The sequence below is a fragment of the Mus caroli genome, unplaced genomic scaffold (genome assembly GCF_978045245.1).
Source record: "Mus caroli unplaced genomic scaffold, Mus_caroli_1 scaffold_3, whole genome shotgun sequence".
NCBI lineage: Eukaryota > Metazoa > Chordata > Mammalia > Rodentia > Muridae > Mus > Mus caroli.
The window spans coordinates 113,669,658-113,675,957 of NW_028227258.1; the positions used below are offsets into that span (position 1 = coordinate 113,669,658).

The 6,300-nt window shown below is 40.1% G+C and overlaps 1 pseudogene across 1 annotated transcript; it reads left to right on the top strand.

The window, feature by feature from the left end:
- The first annotated feature begins 1,301 nt into the window (after nucleotides 1–1,301).
- LOC110291577 (enhancer of rudimentary homolog pseudogene) lies at nucleotides 1,302–5,318 on the top strand (annotated as a pseudogene). Its single transcript, XR_002377581.2, has 2 exons — nucleotides 1,302–1,712; nucleotides 5,119–5,318. The product of XR_002377581.2 is annotated as an enhancer of rudimentary homolog pseudogene (transcript).
- Nucleotides 5,319–6,300: the final 982 nt, after the last annotated feature.

Consider the following 6,300-nt stretch of genomic DNA (forward strand, 5'->3'; position numbering starts at 1 on the left):
GATCCTTAGCCCACAAATTCACCACTGTTCTTCCTCCTCTAAGGAGACTGGATAAAATGAAGTGTGGATCTAAGGTGCTCACTGCTAACAACAAAGTTTCCTCATCAGCACATACTGAATATGCTGCTGGGAGTCCTCGGACCTCAGTCTCACTAGAATTACAGAATGAATATACCATTCTGACTCAAAATATCAGAAGGAGAATGAAAAACTTGGCCAGGTTTGAATCGGTGCCCCAGCCCAATCAGGTCAGCCCTTGGAACCCAGTATCTATTGTCAGAACTAGCTGTTTCCCTTGAGTGACTTTCCCCTGAAGAGCTGTTCATGAGAAAAATATTTCAACCATCTCCATTTATACACCTGTTTAACTTAAGGAGTATTGAAAACCCCATTTATATAATTATTTGTCTAATAAAAATAAAAGCGCTGCATAAAACATCACTATCTCTTTGTCCTCTTTCCTTGCTATGATTTGTCACTAATAAGATCTGCTCCTCTTTGTTAAGGGACCCATTGATGGTGCGTATGCATTCATTTCAGCCAATTTTAGAAAACATGTGTTTGAAATGATGGCACTCTCCTTTTAAAGTGGTTTTAAGGTGATATTAATTGATAGATTCATATTTGCCCCGGTTCTGTATTTTATTGTAAATTAAAACATTCCTTCAATAGATGTAGTTAGTAGATATTGCCTCCTTTTACGGAACAGTTTAACAATACGTAATGTTCTCGCAATCTACAGAGCATAAAAATAGCTTTCTTTTGTTATCACTTGAGAGTTTTCTAATTTATTCTTCTTATTAAATCTTCAAGAAAAAGTAAAAGGGTGAAATTTGTGACTTGCCCTGTATTAAAGACTACCTCACATTCTTTGCACAGTAGAATAGTGAATTAACACGTATTTTGAAATGAGGTGTACAGTCTTAAAATTATGCAAATGTTTATAAGACAATATTAACAATTAGGTGAAGTTAATGAGGACTACAAACAAGGTTGAATAAATTCATGTTGCTAATTTGGCGACTATGACTTAAATAACTTCTGACGAAAATATATTGTCAAAGGTTATTTAAATAAAAAACATGCGTATTAAGCCAATATGTTTCCTTACAGAGACATCTCTCAAGGGCTCTAAGCACACCGTTGCATAATCAGCCGTGTTTCTGCATAACCATTAACAAGGAGACGCACCTTGTGTGGCCAACTTTGAGCCTGGAGCCAATAACCTACCAGAAGCAGTACGTGCGCCCAGCTGCTCCCCCAGCTCTCGCGAGACTTGCTGTTAGAGGCGTTGCCGCCGGGTGCATGCGCAGTTCGGTTTAAGCCGGACTGCAGACGGGCTCTTGGTGGCAATGACTCCTATCAGGTTGCTGGTGCAGCCTACACAGAGGATAGAAGGCCGCACCTATGCCGATTACGGGTCCATTGACGAATGCATGGAAGGCATCTGTAGGATGTACGAAGAGCACCTGAAGAGGTTGAACCCCCGGAGCAAGTCCATCACCTATGGCGTCAGTCAGCTGTTTGAGTTTATCGACCGGATGGTAGACCTCACCTGCATGGTGTTCCGCGAAGACACCCAGACGTACAAGTCTCACAACCGAGAGTGGGTCAAAGAGAGGATCTACATGCTTCTCAGTCAGCAGGCACAGCTGGAGGGCTCAGAGTGAGCTTCCAGAAGCTTCCGGAGCTCGGGCTGGCTGGGGCCACAGGTAAGTGTGTGGTGCTGCGGTGGTTGCTTTCACTCGTGGCCTCTTTCATCCCCGTGTTAGGTGCTAGACAAAATGTGAGCCTTCCCTCATTTTTGGCTTTCTTCCTTCTTACCATTTGATATGATGATATAAATGGGAATGATGTATAACTGCCTTAATACGTTCACTATGGGAACTGTTCAGGTAGCAAGAGCGTTAATCTGTGCCCCCTCCCGGTAATTCTAGTGGTTTTTTTGTTTGTTTGGTTGGTTTAGTTAAAAGGGCTGGGGGTGAGGCTGCAGGGAGCAGAAAGGATTCATTTAGGCATCAGATTTTAGAGAGATTGGCTCCTGGTGAGTTGGCTCTGTTGTTTAGGCTCCAGATGAGGTAGAACAAGAAGCCATCAGGCACAAGACACTGAGACCTACCACTTCATATCTAACAGGAAGCAAAAAAGTTTAGACAGAGTGTGGAGATGCTCAAGGAATGACGATAGAAGTCATGAAAGTGGTGACCCACACTCATAGGTCTCTCTTCCCAAACATCACTAGCAACTGTGAGCCTCGGGATGTAGCTGTCATATTCTGCCCATCAAATACATCTTGAGTTTATGCTTGTCTTTTATTGTATCTGAGTAAGTATATATTCAATCTGATAAGTATATTTTTATGTATTTACATACATGAAGATAAAATGTGGCCCACAGACGTCTGTGAGTTTAATTACCATTATTCCTCCTGGGCATGGAGCTAACCCAGTATCCCTTTATTCTACACATCCTGAGATCAGAAAGAAATGTGTTGCACTTCTCACTCTGTGACATTTGTAATGGACTGATTAACATTTGCCTTTTTGGAATCATAAATAAGATTTTATAATAACCTTATGATTAGTGAATGACTTCTCTGTCCTACATCTAAGTGAGCATGCAAAAGGATATGGATGTTAAGCACATTAGAATATGACCTCTCTATCACTAATTAAATTAAATTAAATTAGCTAACATTGTGGAACAAACATACAGAGAACTTTCTGATGAGTGATCATCTGTGATGGCTGCAGCAACTGTGGCAGGTTGTTATTCCTGTCAGCCCCCATTCTTCAGACAAAAGTGAGTCTCACAGAACATGTGGATTGTCCAAATCATATCTCTAATGACTTGGATGAAGAAAAATTCTTCCTAATTCATGTCTGTTTCCATCATTCTTTTACTGTCATCATCCACTCTGTAAATATTTTATTATTGAGCAAATAGTTGTTTTTCTGTTTGTAAGTAATGGTATCAACAGGTTATTTTAAAATCTAGATAATGGTGTTTGATGCTAAGATTCTTCAGTATATAAATTATGCTGTGGGACTCTGAACAGAGCTATTTAGTGACTTGCTTTGGCTTCTGTTTGTTTATTTGGTTTGAGTTCACTGGTGTAATTCTGAACTCTAGCTAACATATAAGTACACATGCCACATTTATTTGTGAAACATTTAGTATTTTCACTCTGTTACATTTCATGTTAATGGGATTGTGTGTGGGTGTGTAAGCACCTGCATCTTATAGTGGCTTCTGGGGAACAGAGAAACTTTTCAGGGTTCTGTTCTTCCAACCACTTTGTAAATTCTGGGGATTAACCTTGGGTGTTAAGGCTTTGCCACAAGTGTCTTAGCCAGCTATACTCTCTCACCGCCCCCAAATTAAATTGTTTCAAGAGAGGATTTCATGTATTCCAGCCTTGCCTCAGAGTTGCTTTGTAGCTGGTAAGGACCAAAATTCTGGTTTTCTTTTTTTTTTTTTTTTTTTTTTTTTTTTTTTTTTAATATTTTTATTACATAATTTCCTCAATTACATTTCCAATACTATCCCAAAAGTCCCCCATAGCGCCCCCCACTTCCCTACCCACCCATTCCCATTCTTTTGGCCCTGGCATTCCCCTATATTGGGGCATATAAAGTTTGCAAGTCCAATGGGCCTCTCTTTCCATTGATGGCCGACTAGGCCATCTTTCGATACATATGCAGCTAGAGACAAGAGCTCCAGGGTTCCGGTTAGTACATCATGTTGTTCCAACAATAGGGTTGCAGATCCCTTTAGCTCCTTGGGTACTTTCTCTAGCTTCTCCATTGGGAGCCCTGTGATACATCCAATAGCTGACTGTGAACATCCACTCCTGTGTTTGCTAGGCCCCGGCATCGTCTCACAAGAGACAGCTATATTTGGGTCCTTTCAGCAAGATCTTGCTAGTGTATGCAATGGTGTCAGCGTTTAGAAGCTGATTATGGGACGGATCCCTGGATACAGCAGTCTCTAAATGGACCATCCTTTCATCACAGCTACGAACTTTGTCTCTGTAGCTCCTTCCCTGGGTGTTTTGTTCCCAATTCTAAGAAGGTGCACAGTGTCCAAATTCTGGTTTTCTTATCATTACCTCCCAAGTGCTGAGGTTACAGGTGGACACTCAGTGTGGGTTTTTGTAATACCCCGGATTGAGTCTAGGGCATTGTGCTTGCTAATCAAACACTCTACCAGTTAAGTTACATAGCTATCCTTTCAACTTATACAAACAATACCCTTTAAAGCAAGACTAATATTTAAAATCCAGTACTTTCTTCTTTATTGTTTATGTGTGGTCAACAAATTCTTTGTGTCTTGAGGGATAAGTAAACAGGCAGCACAAAGTGGGACTCATACTTAAGCCACAGCACTCTGGCAGCTTGCAGATGGATGTCTGACAGGTGATACTTTATCATTTATTCCACAGTAAAATTCCATATAACAAAATGAAAGATCACACTGGTGGTTTACAAAGAGAACTACCATCGCCTACGCACACAGGAAACTGAACAGACTGGACTGACAAAGAATTAATAGGGCACAGCCAGCAAAGTGCTTGACTACAGTCTCTGAAACTCTTGTCAAAAAGCCAACAATATAGGTACATACATAAAACCCCAGAGCCCTGTAGGAGCTCACTAGCCCACTAGCCTTGCCTGATTTGCAGGCTGCAGGCCAAGGACAGCTTGTACCAAACCCACAGTGGATAGTTTCTGAAGAGTAGCACGATAGAGTGTGTTTACCTTACACACATGAACATATACTTACACACACACATACACACACACACACAGTTCAATAATGTAACAACACACATACCCACAAACCTCTGGAGTTGCTAGCTACTTCTCTCATTTGCATGTGTAGCAAGGTCTAGTTTAGAATACGATTATATAAACAAGCAGTACTTTATACAGATAATAAAATAATATAGAAAATTTCAAGACCCAGGGAAATTTTGAAATATAATATGAAAAATTCTTTTAAATAGATATTTTGTTTTGATATATTTGATGATAACATATAAATATATCTATATCAAAATGATTTCCTAATATTATATATATTTATATATATATCTTTTGTTTTATTGACCTACAGGGAACATTTCTGATCAAAGCAGCAGAAGCAAGCTATAGTGATGAGCCATTTTCCATGGAAGACTGCCCCTAACCTGTGAATAATTTCTCTTCACATGAGCTTGGAGAATATTTGTCCTTGAAGTTTGTATTATCGCCTGCCAATAAAATTTAAAACAAATTATAGTAAAAGAATCACTTTAAACCGTTTTTAAAGTTTAGATGTGTCTTTATCAGGTGCATATTAGAAGAATGTTTATATGACATCTTTTTTCTCCTCCTTTTTCTTTCTCCCAACACCTATTCTTTGTATTTAGGTCTACTGTCATTAAATTTAATCTTCTTTGTCTATTGTTCTGCAAAGAATGAAGTAAAGAAACTATGATTAGGGCCATTTGAAGGCTATCCTCTTTCTTTGGGTTCCACAGGAGGCTGTCAGTAGTTGTATATCTGATGCTGACCTGTGACCAGCAGGGGGGAGGGGGGGATGCAGAGAGACTGAGTAAAGGAAAGAAAAAAAGAGGAGGAATCCCAGACTTCAATAAAACCTAAGGCCTCATCTGATACAATGGGAGTAGGGTAGGTTGACTCTTCTGATTACCTGTGTACTCTCAATTTCCTGGGTAGGTTCCTTTGGTTCCACCGACATGGAAATCATGAGCAGATCTAAAGCTATTAGTCTGTCTAAGGTTACAGCTCTCAGGCTTTGGGTATTTAGAGTTTGAGGGTCTAGTAATGCAGGTACAGCTCTCTGCCCAGGTATCAGTACCAGCCCTAGGTCATCTGGCATTAGCTCCCTGGAACTCCTCCAATAACTGGACTACAGATGCATCATCTTTGACCTTCACAAGCTTTGGCTGTGCTTCTGCCTATGGCCTCTGCTTCCTGACACAGATGCCCCCCCCCCCAGGATATCTGCAAGTACAGTTGTAACTCATAATTATTATTAATTATAATCAGGTTAGCTTACTATGCCAGTGGTAAAGTTGTATAGCCAGAGGTAGTGTCATGGTTGTGACATAGCGATGCAATAAAAGGACTTTTACAAATTGCAGCTTGAATTTTAGGTCCACCGAAATTCCTTAAGAGTTAGGAAGTACAGTTATCAAAACCTTCTAGAGTGATGAATAGGATTCCAAGTAAATAGAGCTCATGATCTTCATCCTAAGTAACGCAGGGGCAGTTCACACATGTTAATAAGCAC